The sequence below is a fragment of the Sceloporus undulatus genome, chromosome 2 (assembly GCF_019175285.1).
Source record: "Sceloporus undulatus isolate JIND9_A2432 ecotype Alabama chromosome 2, SceUnd_v1.1, whole genome shotgun sequence".
NCBI lineage: Eukaryota > Metazoa > Chordata > Lepidosauria > Squamata > Phrynosomatidae > Sceloporus > Sceloporus undulatus.
Genome location: NC_056523.1, coordinates 179,324,636 through 179,340,498, shown reverse-complemented (window position 1 = coordinate 179,340,498; position 15,863 = coordinate 179,324,636). Strand labels below are relative to the sequence as shown.

At 40.1% G+C, this 15,863-nt stretch overlaps 1 protein-coding gene across 4 annotated transcripts in view; it reads left to right on the top strand.

Moving 5' to 3' along the window:
- GLI1 (GLI family zinc finger 1) overlaps nucleotides 1-15,863 on the top strand; it is a 145,176-nt gene that overhangs the window by 14,329 nt on the left and 114,984 nt on the right. The window contains exon 2 of one of the 4 annotated variants that reach the window (XM_042455200.1): nucleotides 1,525-1,626. The exons of the other annotated variants lie outside the window; for them this stretch is intronic. The gene's annotated coding sequence lies outside the window, so the exon portion shown is untranslated. The remainder of the gene's footprint in view (nucleotides 1-1,524; nucleotides 1,627-15,863) is intronic. 4 annotated transcript variants of the gene reach the window in all.

The following is a 15,863-nucleotide window of genomic DNA, read 5'->3' as shown; positions in this document are numbered from 1 at the left end:
GAGAGAGTGTGACTTAGCCAAGGTCACCCAGTGGGTCTCTATGGCCGAGCAGAGATTGAAACCCTGATCTCCCAGTCTCTCAGTCCAAACCAATACACCATGTTTGCTCTCTAGCCATTTGTATTTGTGTGTACAGTATTATATGAGAAACAAAATCACTTGGAGTAGCCATAGGGAGGCAGTTTTAAGCAGCTCTCAAGTGTCTTATCAAATGTCTCCTGGAGAGGTTTATCACATAGACATTTATAACTGCAGCCTCAACACCGGCACTAAACAAAATAAGAATGAAGAAGTGTAACACCATCTCAGAAGAGTCCATGTTTTGGATTAGAGAAAGCCATCATGGTGTAGTGGTTTGATTGTTGGACTACAATTCTGGAGATCAGGATTTGATTCCTTGCTCCAGCTTAAAAACCTACTAGGTGGCTTTGGGAAAGTTACACTCTTTCAGCCTCAGGGAATGGCTATGGCAACCCCCCTCTGAAGAAACTTGCCAGGAAAACCCTATGATATGGTTGCCTTAGGGTCACCATAAATCAAAAATTACTTGGAGACACACAACAACAATAAATTAATTAGGAAGATTCCTCCAATACAGAACATAGTCATCTGTGCTTGATTTCTATTTTATTTTCCTTTCAGATAAGATATTTTTAAATGGGTATATTTTTAGATGAACATCTGCAGTTGAAAAACAATTTAGATGTAGGGAATTTTCCTAAATGTGAGATAATTTATAGCCCTAAAAAAACAGTGGCGTACAGTACAAAGCAAGAGGCAGAATGGAGAAGAGGTGCCACTTTAGCTTCAGACTAGGGATTACAATGTGATATGATGAATCAGAAGGGCCTAAAGGCACCAGATCCTGTGTGATCTTGGAAGCTAAGCAGAGTTGGCCTTGGTTGGTATTTAGGTGGGAGACCACCAACAAATACCAGAGGTGGTAGGCTATATTTTAGAGGAAGGAAATGGCAAAATCACTTCTGAGTTTTCCTTGCCTATGAAAGCCCTGTGAAATTTATGCACCATAAATTGAGACTCACTAGCTAGGGTTCTTTCAAGTGGAGGACATATGGTGCACTGTGTTAACAGATACTTTGTGGAAAAAAGAAGGAAAAACAGTCAAATCAGCATGGATATATGGGGACTGCCCCACTCCCTTGAAATTGTTGAGGAATTATTGTGCAATAAAAATTGTTTCTAGAAGTACATTAGAGTAAGAATCTTGAGTGGATAATATAATTTAGGTAGGAGGTAGAATTAGAGTTGCCAGATCTCAAAGTCTGCCCCTGATTCTCTTGCTTTCATGGCTTGTTTCTTAGGAGAGAAGTAAGGGTGCAAATTCTTCAGTTTTTATTGACTAAGCTCCAGGCAAGAGGAAAGGGCTGTGTGGAAATTCCCCAGCTCAACTATTAAAGAGATGGCTTGCTACAGTTTCCAAGACTAAATCTCTTAGTTGCTGCAACCTGCAAAGTTTCTCCAGGGAAATCTATGTGTTTCCTTGTCTTTCTCTTTCCTTCCCAGTTTTATGGTGCCAGGACTCACTCTCAGCTCTGCTCTGCATCTATTCTGTCTTCAAGCAAGTATTGCAAGATTAACCATGCCTTATCCTGTCTCCCTAAGTAGGTGAGGAGGAATAATTCTTCTAATTTCACTTTGATTTGCGAACAGCTCCTTTCTCTCTAAATTTCCAAACAGGAAAATATTATGTTTGTATGTGACTAATCAGCTGTGAGTAAATGTGGTTGGAACTTAACACATAATGTTTAAGGACATGCCCTGGGGCTATCCCTAGATCTCCAGTTTTGGCCTAGCAGTCTCTTCTCCTGGCAAGATCCTCAACTGGCAGTCCTAGGGAGAACAGAGTGGTGGTACTTTCTCTCCTAGCTATAGGAAAGAGATGTATTTTAATAAGGACACAGAGGCTGTGAGTGTGCCATAAGATGGACCTTTTGTCCCTATTTGCTCTTGCGTCTATCACATTGAAAGGATATTTAGCCACATAAAGTTTATACATTTCTTTAAGGTCTTGATATCGGGGGTGACACGTCTGGAGGGAGAAGAGTCAGGAGAAATATTTAAGACCTTATCGTTATTATTTTTAAAATACAGACCTGTTATCTCAGCCAGTTCTTCCATTCCCTGTATGAGTCCTGCCTCTCTGAGCTGAGCGTAGACCAACAAAGTCTGTGCAAATTTAACTTTGCTGGGTCTGATACTGGTTCTGGGCATTCTCTATGGAGTCCCTTTCCCCTCTCTAGTTTTCATCTTGTGTGCCTCACACCGCCCTGTCTGTGCCAAGTATCTGTTTGTTTATTTGTGTGCTTGCCTCTGCTGGTGTTTGCCTGCCAGTTAGCTTGGGATAGGTAGGTATGTGCTTGCATGTAGTACAGACAGCAAAAGTACAAAAAAGGAGGAAACCAAGTTATCAGGCAGTAGTTGACACTGTTTGTGCACAATGAAAGACACACAGAAACACAGAGTTACACTTTCTTTTATGCCCACCCCCCACATCCTTTCACATACACTTGCAAGTGTTTGCTCTTGATAGTAGGGGTGGCAAGATGTGACTGTAGAGATGTTGGAGGTGAAGTAAGATGGAAGCTACAGTCCAGTATCATTTCCTTCTTCTTCTTGTGTGCCTTCAAGTTGTTTCCGACTTATGGAGACCCTAAAGTGAACCTATAATTGGGTTTTCCTGGCAAGTTTCTTCAGAGTGATTTTGCTACGGTCAGCCTCTGAGGCTGAGAGTATGTGACTTGCCCAAGGTCACCCACTGGGTCTACATGGCCAAACTGACATTTGAACCCTGGTCTCCAGAGTCACAGTCGAACACCCAAACCTCTAAACCATGCTGGCTATCTCTACATAGCCACATCTACAGGGCCATATATTCTCCCATCTCTGATTCTTGAGCCTTCCTTGAGTCAGGTTGTAAAAATAGAGATTGATGATCTGCCTTTGTTGTTTCTTCATGTCATTTTAATATTCTCCTTCCTTCTGTTCTCTCCTATTCTGTTCTCTGCATTTATCGTTGACATTTCAAAAAAGCATCCTGAAATACATTAAATATGTATTTTCTCAAGATAGGTTTTGCAATTGTAATGGATAGTATACAGTCATTTCTTGGTTGCACATTCTTGTGAGATACATGGATCAGTTCCTGTATAGTTTGAAGAGCTTGGAAGATTCACTTTGTTGGACTACAGTTCCCACAATCGTGATAGAGCTAAGAGATTCTGGGAACTGTAGTCTAAGAAATACAGTTTGGAGTAACTTTTCGAAGGAGTGAAAAATTGCAAAAAACAAATTCCTCTGATAACTGTCAATATAGGTAGGTAGGTGTGTGTGTTTGTTTAAAACCTTTATAGCCTTTCCTCAACATGCCCAAGGAAGTTAACAGCATTAAGTTAAAACAATAACAGGTAAAACATTGCTTCTGGCAATAGCTAACTAAAGACACAATCCTATTTCTACTTATTGTTGGACCAATAGAGGCTTACTACATGTCTGAACTGAAATGTAATCTATTGCACTGTAAAACTGTGCCATCCTTTTTCAGAGTAATGTTTAGAAAAAAATAGAAGTCAAATTTCGGTCCTTTTTTCTTAAATACCCCTAACCGTTGTAAAGGATATTTGTTCCTATCAGAGTAGTTTGTGACAGTAGAAGTTTAAGTAAAAAAAACAAAACAAGAATTATGTTTGACTAGAGATTAAAAGGGTGGCTTACTTGTTCATTTCTTCTACATGTAAAGAATGGAATGGTTATTCTAATGGTGGTGTTACAAAAACACGATAGATGAATTAATTGTAAATAAAAGGAATGGATTCCTGCAAAGGTTCTTATAAATTTGAAAAAGGGGGGAATTATTATTATTATTACTGTGCACATTTTCACAGAAGCTTTCCAAAGCAGCTTTGGTTTGGACAGAAAGCCCATCTGATCTTGGTCAGGCCTGGTTAGTACTTGGATGGGGAACCACCAAGTGAAAAACAGGTGCTATCAACTGTATTTCAGAGGAGAGCAATGGCAAATCACCTTTGCGTATTCATTGCCTATCAAATTCTTGGGGTCACCATAAGTTGACAGTGACTTCAAGGCACACACATACACACTGTTATACTCGGGAGTAAATTTAATGGAACTTAATACGAGTGAATTAAATCTCTTGTTAATTCTAGCTGTAAAATGAATGTAAAACTGGGTAGAAGAACTCCCAGTCCATGGGCCTAATCCAACAAATCATGGATTCTAGGAAAGTCCTGCAGTATAACAGAGGCGGGGTACAAACCGCCGCTTTGCGGCGCTCCCCCGCCGCCGCCATTTGCTCCGTGCGGGAGCCGCAGCAGCCAAACCGTGCGACTCCCGCGCGGAGCAAAAAAGAAGCTCCATTTCAGAGCTTCTCTCTGCGGTGCCTCTATGACGTCGCGAGGCGCCGCAGGCAGATTCGCGACGTCATAGGCGCCGCGACACGTCTGGACGCTATGCGTCCAGTACGTAAAGATGGCGGCGCCCATGTGGAAGGGGCGCCGCCATCTTGTACGTACTGTATACGTACTAGGGTTAGGGGGGTGCGGAAGCACCGCCCCTTCCTAACCCTAGTACGTATACAGTACGTACTATATGGCGGTGTGTATCCCGCCAGAGATTCTCTTTTATGTTGAAAAGACAAATGCCATATGGGGATCCCCATTTATACCTCTGATCACTTATGTATGTATGTATCTAATGGGATTTGAACCTGAAAACTCCTCAGGATCATTTTAAATTTAAAATTTTAAAAATTAGCTTTAAAAAATCACTATATCCTACAACACCCCCTCAAAGTGTGTTATATAGACATACTGGTCCTCCAAACTTTTTGGTCCCTTAAACTGCAGCTATATACCTGCAGGACATTTATTTATGATACATTTTAGCCACATTTGCTGCATACTCTCTCTTTCTTACAGAGTTGGACACAAAAAACACACTAACTACATTAAAAACATGCTAATATGACATGGAGCTATTTGTTCTTTAAAAACTCTGTTGTTGCAGCAATTCAAAACTGCAGTGAATAAAAAAAATGCCTTTATTATGTATTATGCAACTTGCAGAGAAGTGCTTGAACTTTTCTAGTGCCTCCCCAATTTTTATTGATTCAGATTGCAAACTTGTGTTTGGAGATTTTCTACAGTATCACGAGAGCCTGAATATAGTGGGCCCTTGGTCTCCGTTGGAGTTTTGTTCAAGGATCTCCTGTGGATACCAAAATCTGTGGATACTCATGTCTCATTAAACACAAGGGCATAGTGAAATGGTGTCTTTTATATAAAATGGCAAAATCAAGGCTTGTTTTTTGGAATTTATATCTTTTAAAAATATTTTAAAGCCACAGATGGTTAAATCTTCAGATAAATAATCTGTGGATAAAGAGGTCCAACTGTACCCTAAAGGCACCAGATCCTGTCTTATCACGGAAGGTAAGCAGGGTCAGCTCTGGTTAGTACTTGGATGGGAGACCACCAAGGAATTCAGGCTATATTTCAGAGGAAAGAACTGGCAAAACCACCTCTTTCCTTGCCTTGGAAAAAAAATAATGCGGTTGCTATAAGTCAACATCTGACATGAAGGCCTATACATACACACACACACAATACCAAGAAAACATTGGAACAGATAGATAGATAGATAGATAGAGGAATTGCCTCTTGAAAGTGCCTTCTTTGAAACCATGGGCTCTTACAGACTGGTATAAAGAAGCATGAGTTCTCTCAATATAGCCCCTTGGGTTTTCTCTGTTGTGATTTCTGTGTCTATTTGTCTCATCCTTTTGTGGGCTGTTTGTATCTATTTGTTGGATATGTACAAGTGCTCTTTAAGGTTGTTGGGTATTTTTACACAGGGATATGGTTTGCTAAAATTTGGTGCTGTAATTTGAAGAGTGTATTTTCTCCTTTCTCGGTCTGTATATCTATCTTTGGCCCTTATCACACGAAGGGTTTTGCAGCTCAGATCCGAAGTCACTCCTGGTCCAGCCATGTGAATTCACATTAAAATGTGATGTATTATCTCACGTGATTGCTTTCTTTGGGGGATTGTTCTAAGGCGGATCCACAGTCAATCCAAAGTGACTCCTCATTTTTGTGAATTCAGTAACAAGCGAATTCTGTTTCTAAGCTCACTTCGATTTCAATCCAAATTGGTCTGATGTGGAATATAACTTTGCTTCTGTCCTGGTATACCCCCCCCCAAACCTCGAAGATCCCACATTTCCCATGATGCGGCGCTGCAATTTTGCTGCATTTGCTTCCAGTACTCCATCTGCTTCCATTGCTGCCGAGGGGGAAATGCCGCTGGGGAAAGGGCAGAGAGCTACTGGAGAATGAATGTATTTATGTTTTAATGTGGACAGAGCTGAGGGTGGGTAGTGGGGGTTGGTTTGAATGCAAAAATGGACTCCAGAACCATAGAAACGGCTGCTGGTTAGGATGAAAAAACAGACTCCAAAGCCCATAGAAAAGGCTGCTGGTTAGGATGAAAAAATGGACTCCAAAGCCCATAGAAAAAGTGCTGGATGTTTTAGGGAGGAATGGAGGACTGTCAAGGAGGGCACATTTGGATGATGCTGGGCGGGTTTTGGCAACGATGGCACATTCGGATGTTTAAGGGGGAATAAAATAGAAGGGAAGAGGAAACGTGAAGCTGTCATTCATGTGAGGCTAGCATTCATGTGAAACTGGAACCAGGAAGTGGCCCCCTTCTTCACCCTGGAAGTGCAAAGGTTCACAATGCATTCAGATCCCCACTGAGCATGCACAAGGGTGCTGATTCGAATCCACATGGTATGTACTGGTGTGGTAATTCAGTGTGCACTGGCTCCGCTTTGCCTCAGTAACGACGACAGTTTTGTTCTTCACGTGTGATAATTCATCACGTGAATTGCCTTGGATTCAAATTGACTCTGCTTCTCCTTCACTTCGGATTGGCTCTGGATTTGACTTCCAGTCTCACATGTGATAGGGGCCTATGAGTTATAGCCATTTCATTCATGCACTATAGCAACTTTAACTCTAAAAAAAAGACAATAGAAGGAAATATATTGTTCTAGTATGTCGAATTAAAAAGAAACTCACTTGAGAGAGTGAATGAAATACTTCAGCTGATGCTGGGAATGGCCAGAATGCAATCTGGGATAACAGAAGTGTAATTTGGATATTGTACACTCTATGAGATCTACAGCAACAAATACTGCAACCTCCCAACACATTTGTGCACCTGGAGATGCCAGAAGGCCAGTGGCGTTCTTGCTAGAAGGTTAGTAATAATTAAGCCAAGGAGCCCTCCATTGGGATTACACTCTGTAGTGTGGAGTAGGAATGGGTGAGAAATTGTTGTGTATGTTTATTGTAGAAGATTGCTGAAACCATAAACTTCTTTATATTTGGGAAAAACAAAGTGCAATTTTTTTTTTTTAAAAAAAGAAACAAACTGAAATGTTGGAGATATCGATGCTCATAGATTCATTCATCTAGGTCCAAGATGATGAAGTGCTTAAAGTCTGTTCATTTCTGCATTACTGCTACCATTATGGTTACTATCCTCTAGAAGCTTCTCATTGTAAACATCTGTATGGGAGGCAGGTTCAGCATGATCCCCATATGTATTGAATTTGGCCAGCAGAAAAGTGGGGAGATTTCTGTTCATTTGCAGATATCTTCACATTGAAGATGGAAAGAACTTGTTTTCTTAAATGCAAACTGGGAGTAAGTAAAATGGACTGGTTTGGTTTTTCCATCCCAGTATGATGGAAACTGCAGAGAAGGCCTGATCTTCCTCTGTTCAGATCTAAGTGTGAGAGCATGCATGGCTAAATCATGTGCATGGCATTTCATTCTCTTACTTCATTATCATAGCAGTGGGCAATGGTTCCAGGACTTCCTCCTTGGGAGATCAAAGTGATGCTGAAATTGTTCACACATGTGTAAAATTTTAAAAAACCATACACTCAAAAACTGTGTGTGTGAGTGTGTACAGGCGAGGATGAACAAAACATCCCAGCTGTGAATATGTTAAGTGCTTAATTTCACTCCTCCCTCATAAATCAAAGACACTAGGATGTATCTGCAATTTTTGTAAACGTATCTTCAATTTTTGCCTCTTTGTCTGGAATTGTGGTGGTGCCAATTGTGTGGCCCACCTGAGGTCAGGGCATGACCCGCTTGTAGGTCTTGACCCACCAGTCGAAGGCTAATGCCCTTATTCAAATTCTTCGTGTTTGTATGTATGTTCTTTGTTCCACTCCAAGTTGCTGCTTCTTTTTTTTTGTCTTGCATTCTTTAGATTGGGTACCTTTGGGCAGGGCTATGTTCATTTTATTCCTGTGTAACACCTAGTGTTTATCAAGTAGGTGTTTTTGTCAGTTCTATATAGTGGGGATGTTAGAATGACAGAGGAGGCTGAAAATGGAGCCCTGGGGAAAATGCATAACCTACTTCTGGCTCCTTAACCTAAGATTCAGCTTCTTTGTTTAGAGACCTTGCGGCTTTGTTCTCATAAAGAGCAGCTGAGGTGGCAAATTTGTTTTGGGGCTGCCCTTCAGGTTGCGGTTGACTGATTGTGAACCTACACACCAGTTATATAATATAATATCTGAAGCCAAAGAAAACCAGAAGAAAGTCATGCTAGAACTCTTTCTCTATGACAGCCTAATGTAATGCCTAATATTCTATATGTTTTTGTATTTTCTCATGGAGAAGCATGCACCCTAAATCCCACTGATTGTCCCAGCTAAGTAGCCCTCTTGAATCAATGAGGTTTATATGTAAACTCACAATTCAGCAATTGATTCAGTGGACCTACTCTAGCTGGGATGAACTTTCAAGAAGATTTAGGACCTGTACTCAAAAGTGGTACAAGAAGAACATACATTTATTATTTCATGAATAATAAGAACAAATCCCAGTGATATTTATCACACCAATAAGAACTAGTGAGAACTAGGCCTGAGATGGAGGCTGAAACCCTGAAGCAGGGCTAGAACCTGAATATTGGCAACTATAGATCTACAATTTAGTGTGGAAAAGTGTGGCCTTCAGATATTTTTGGACTATAACTACTAAACCACTGCGTCCCAGATGTATGTTGCTAGAGTGTAAAGTTCAGGCTGACCCTTAGTGACAGAATTTGGTGGGATACAGTCAGGTCTTCAAGTCAGTGTCACAGCTTTGAAGTCTATGGTAATCCTTGCCTTCCTAAGGAAATACAGGCATAGGTTGGAAAGATGTATGCTGGTCCTTAGTGTCCCCTAATCCAGTTTTCATGTGTGCATTAAGGCAGGGTCCAGAATACAGTCAAGACTGCCTTCTTAGGGAATGTACAGTACTGTACTCAGTCTTTCTATTTTGCTTAGCACCTTTTAAAATGAGCAAAAGAGGTCTCTTCTAAAGACTAGGAATGGAAAGAATGTCCATAAATATTTGAATCCCAGAAGAAAAGGGTATTTTCTAAGTATTGGGAAGCTCTGATAAGAGAATCCTGGTCAGATGAGAATCTTTGCAAGAGGGACTCTCCCCTTCAGGGAGGCTTTCCCTCTAGGCCTGGGCCCCGCCCTCGGCGGGGGCGGAGCCCAAGCGGAGAGGGACTCCTGCCCTTCAGGGAGGCTTTCCCTGCAGGCCTGGGCCCAAGCGGCAAGGGAAAGCCTCCCTCAGCTTGCTATATCTTGCCGGGGAGCAGGGGCAATCCCGGGGGCGGGGCCAAACCGGGTCGTGACCGTGCAGCCCCACCCCAAACCGGGAAAGTCCCGTCCCCAGGCGGGATATGGCAAGCCTACATGGGTGATCATTTTGGCATGGAAATGCCAAATGTTGACTAGAAAGTGCTTTGGTGATCATTTTGTTTCAAAGTTTAGTTCCATTTTTAATACAGTAATTTACTAGTAATTCCAAATTTCTGCTTGTTTAGAATAAAAAAGAATGTAAGGTTTTTAAAATATTAAATTTGCGAGAGGACCAAATGTAACAGATTCATCCAGCTAGGCAGAAGACTTTGAAAGCTTAGCCCTAAAAAGTCTGGGTTTGACTATTCAGTTATATTAATACTAAATTGGAGGGTTTTTTTTAAAAAAAAGCACCTGAAAATTTGTTATACATTTAAACACAAAGAACAAATAAATTAGGGTGAAAACAATGACCAAAATAAAACTTAATAGTCAGAATAGTGTTCCACTCTGTGTTAGGAAAGGGAAAAATGAAATTAGAGTGAGGAATCATCGCTATTACAGTGGTGCCTCGGGATACGAAATGATCGGGTTACGAAATTTCCGGGATACGAAAAAGTTGGATTGGCAAAAACTGTTTCGGGTTACGAAATATTTTTCGGGTTACGAAATTCATTTCGGCGCGAAATTCAAATGCTGCAAAGTGCAGCTATAGGCTTTCCAGTGCTAACGGAAAAGTGTTTCGGGTTACGAAATTTTCGGGTTACGAAAGGAATGGCGGAACGAATTAATTTCGTAACCCGAGGCACCACTGTATATAAGATAAGCGACACATTAGTTAGTTATTATACTACTTTTTCACTGAGAAGCTCTTCAGTTGTATAGCAGGTGGATACAACAAAGTTCTTTCCATGCAGGGAATTGGTTTATCTATTGAATTTGGCCAGTACCAGCAGTGAGAATTTAATGTCAATTTTTAAGTAAAATGTTGTCAAAATTTCATTTTTTCCCCATATTTGAAGTGGAAATAACTTGCAGCTTTAAAAACACTAAAATGGAAGAGAAATCAAAACTGACATATTTTCCCATCCATAGTTAAGATCAAGAGTTTTATTAACTCGGAGGTCTGCAGTTCACATCTCAACTCTGCTCTGAACACACTGGGTGGCTTGAGGGAAGCTACTATTGCTTCACCTTGCTGTCTGCAATTCAGATTGCCTGTTCTCAGGGACTGACCTGAAGTTTCAGGGTTATAGCCTCCTTCTCAGCAGAGTCCCCAGGAAGAAGAGCGAGGATGGGAACTCAGGAGATGGACTATCGTCTCCAGGGTTTATCTTCTCCAGAATAATACCAAATAATATGTTTTCTGCAAGCAATATAAATCAACTTAAGTAAATGACACTGGTCGGCACAAGATCTTTGTTCTTGGCTCAGGCACTGGCTGGTTGTTGGATCTGATTTTTATTGCAATTTAATTTACTGTTTTAAAGGCCTTCTTTGTGGAAAAAGTCTCAAGCCAGTAAAACAATAATGTAGCTATTTCAATTCCTCTTTTTTTTCTTTCATTTTCCTCTCCCTTTATTTTAAAAGGGTAAAGCCAACAGACACAATCTTTACACACTTAACACACTGTCCAAATCTTAAAATATCATGGGGAACCTTCAACTCTTCACCCAGCCCTTGCCTATACTGTGCCAGATGTCATGGACCACCAGACTTTGTCTTTTTTCCTACCAGATTCTGACCCTAACACTTGACAGACACCACTGAGACTTAGGATCTCAGCCTTGAGACCCTAGTGAAGCCTGTATCTTCACTAGTGAAGACCTGCTTTAGGGCGTAAAGAATTGCTCAAGTAATAAGTTCAGAGCACTGTGCATACATGAAGAAAATAGAACAACAAAAATACTTGATATTATACTTTGCTACTTTAAGAAGAGCCTTTGAGATCATCTCATGGGCTCACATATAGCCCATCCCAGATGTTTATATATTCCTTATATATAGAAGAGGTGTTCAGAATTTCTCTGAAGATGGCAGCCACAGATGCTGGTGAAACATCAGGAAGAAAATCTTCTAGAACATGGCCACATAGCCCGCAAAACCCACAAAAAACATGGATGCCAGCCATGAAAGCCTTCGACTTTACATTATTCAGGAACTTTTTAAACTTTTAACTTTTCAAAATGCTTTAATTGTTTTTTTTATTTGCATTTTTAATGTTTTGTATTGTTTTAACTTAGACTGTTTTAAATATTGTTAGCTGCCTCAAGTCTCTGTACTAGGAGAAAAGTGGGATATAAATAACAACAACAACAACACTGGCTGGGCACTGTGTTTCACCTGCATTCCATTTTCCATCCTTTCTATATATCAAAGTCAAGTCGGTCTGTGTAACAGGCCCCAAAAGGAGACAGATATGGAAACAGTCTCAGATTACAGTATCTTTATTATTTTCAGTGGCGTTTATAACCGCTTGGGATACTACAATACAGGCTTTTATTCTCCACTGCTTTTCAGTTGTGCCTGTGCATGTGTGTGTCATATTACATCAAGGATGCATCTGCACTGTAGAAATAATGCAGGCTTGTTAATAGCTATTTACCTGGTCACTTGTGCTGAATAAGCAGCACCTTTAGGTCACTAGGCCAACCAGTTTGGGTCAACTAGAAGTATGACCTTGTTATATTTTGGGCTGTTGGGATGTCACAAATGACTAGCTTTGGCATTTGTGGAGCTAGCAAAAAACATTGTTTACTAGTACATATATATATGCTGTCTTGTTTCTAAGACAGGTGTTATCTTCCTACTTGCTTCCCAGTCTTTTACATCTAATGAAGAAAGGTGTTACCTAAGAGTTGTTAACCAACACATATTGCCCAATATTACAATGTAGCTGTGGTGCATGCCTCTCCTCCCCAGGAAGAATTAACTTTATCGGATTGAGTCTCACAGAATCCCTCAGTTTTTAAAAAAAAAAAATTTTTTTTGCCAAGCTCTGCTACCCCACTCTCCAGATAATATTGTTGTAGAAAAAGTACCAAAAGGCATTTGTACAGCATGTAAAGTGTTATGCTTCTATAGGTTCATATAGATATATAGTTATTGTTGCATTCAAGTCATCTCTCACTTATAGCAACCCCAAGGCAACTGTATCACAGCATTCTCTTGGCAAGATTTGTTTAGAGAAAGTTTGCCATTTATCCTCTTAGGCTGAGATGATGGGACTTGCTATGCTCATGTAGCGGGATTCTGTGGCTGAGCGAGGATTTGAACCCTGGTCTCCCAAAGTCTTAGTCCAACATGTCAACAACTACACCATATTTGCTGTCTAATGTAGCTACTGTTCTGGAATTTAGAGAAATAACAGTTCACCAACACTTTCTCAAGAGCAGGTCCATTCCAACAAATTCTGATATGGAAATCTCTGGGTGGTTTTCCTTTGTACAATCTGAAACCTATTCCCTGACCTGGAAATGGAATTGTATTTAGTAGTTACAAAAAAGGCCCTATGTAGCAGTTAAAATGTTGCATTAATATTGAGGACCCAGCTTCAATCCCTACTGAGTCCTGAAGCTTACTGGAAAATGTTAGCCAGTCTTTCTTTCTCACAATGCGATAATAAAGATTAACGTGGATTCTGATTTACTGTACTAGCTTCACTGACAGCATCTACTAAAGGATGGGATAACAATTGCTTATATATATTAAAACAATAAAATTGGTGTCTTGTGCCATGCCAGTAAATTACATATGCTTTTATGCTGGTGGGCATCATCAATTCATCCCTCTCTGATTTACTGTTGTCATTTTTGATAGTGTTTTCCTTCAACACGTAGTTACATGAGGTTGTTGTAGCTGGTTTTGTTGTTGTTGTGTGCCTTCAAGTTATTTCTGTCTTATGGTGACCCTAACCTAAGAGATGTTTCTGCTCACTAGAATGGACTGTTCTCCACTTGGTGAACAAAGAGACTGATACAGGTGGGACTGATGCTGGACATTACAACTGAAAACATATTTATGGCCATTGAATTTTCAGGTTTTTCTCCCCAGTGGACTGTTTTTTGTGAGTGCTGGGATTTACAAGAGCTGGGATTTACCATTCCCCTGTTGATTCAGTGGGTGTACTCTGGTTGGGAATACTAAACAGATTCAGTCCTGACTCTGAATCCAACCTCTTGATATATGTAAATACAGGTATTCCAAAATCCCCAAAAATCTGAACTTTAAAACACATTTCCCCAGTGTATCAGAAAAGGGAGACTCAATCTGTATTATAAACTACTTCCAGTGTTAGAGTGAGGCAGCTGCTTTTGGATAATTGCAAATCATTTTTACAACATGAAAAAGCAGCAATTATTTGTTATTTAATTTATTATTGTTGTATTTTTATGCCATTGAAAAGGTAATTGTTGTTAAAATCTTTTTTTGCCTTAGATGCCTAAGTAAACTGGGCAGGTTTAGTTGCTGTGCACCTACAACCATTGGGTAGATGGGTATCATTTTCTGCTCTGCCTTAGGCAGCAAAATATGTGGGGCTGGCCCTGAGCTACCCCCATTATGTCCCTTTCTCTTTTATCCACATATGAAGAAAAACCATCCATTCTCCCTAATTCCTGGTGATGGAAAGTCATGTTTCAGAGCTGGTGTAATGCAGCCCGGAAGAAATAGAGGTATGAATCTGAAAGCCCCTGGTTCAAAATATTCTGCTGGGTCGGTGGGTAGTTTTGTGGGAACTCATCTCAACTATCCTCAGAAACCCAGCCTGCAAAATAAGGGCAATAATAATACTAAATTGCTTTGCAAGATTATTCTTAAGCAGAAGTAGTAAAAATTACAAAATATGAAATGTGCTTTTAGAAAATCATTATAATACCTGTAGCCATTAAAGACAAAACATTGATGACTCTAAAGTGCTATAAAGATGCTAATTGTTAATTGCTGTTGTTGTGAGGAACACCTTTTAATTATACTGAGATAAATATGAAGGCTGCAATAGATGTCTCACATTGTAAAGGTTTGCTATGGATTAGCTGGAGGGATGAAACAAGATACAGGTCATTGTATGATAATATCTTAATTTCCAGTCTTAAGCACTTGAGTTTCAGATCTGGTCATCTGTTGTTTGAATTCTAAAAGTTGTAGCACAAGGAGTCAACTGTTAGAAATGTTTGCATTTAAAATTAATGGAGACTTTTGTTTTGCAAGTAGGAAAGTAATCCTAAATGTATGGTGGGGCAAACCCTCTTACCTATTCCCTTCTGCCCAGCACACAAATTGGGGGTGCAAAGTGGGATGTGGGGAGCTAAATGGTACCTCACTGAGAATGATAAATATTTTGAGTGAAACCTGTGAGCATATCTGGTCCAGCATATAGTAATGGCTATAATGGTGGATTGGTGGCTGTGAAATTCATTGGGTGACTTGTGTCGGTCACTCATTATGTTAGCCCGAATTACCCCACATAGTTGTGACAAATGGAAATCCCTGAGCTCACTAGAGGCAAAAAATGAGTTATAAATATAACTAAAAATAATGTGAGTTTCTGCCAGTGTGGTGTAGTGGTCTGAATGCTGGACTAGGATTCTGGGAGACCAATGTTCAGAGCAGCCCTTGGGCTTCGAAACCCATTGGGTGACCATAGGCAGGTCACACTCAACTCCAGGGGAAAGCAAAGGCATGCCAAGAAAATCCAGTGATAATTCCCCACAGGTTTGCCATAAGTCAGAAATGACTTGTAGACACACACAGCAAAACGAATAATCAATGTAGGTTTACCCCAGAAAATATGAAGAATAGCCTGTGTTCATTTAGCATTTTAGAACAAAATGTGTGTAGACTCTGAAAACAGTAGCATGTGGAAAATAAAAGAAAATCAGAATATAAAAACCAAATCATTGCAACAGAGTGCCTCTGAGGATATCATGAGTCAGAGATTCTCACAAAACTATGTTGAAGATGGAATCTTATTTTCCCCTCTGTTCGTAATGGCTGACAATACTATTGACTTACATTATTAGCAGAGTTCAGAAGTAAGAAGATGCTAATATCACAGTTACTTCTACTTATTATTTTGGGGTCAACAAGAATGTATTAACCATAAGTTATATTTCAAAAGTAACATAATGAGTAGAAGTGATATCACATTGATGATGCAATC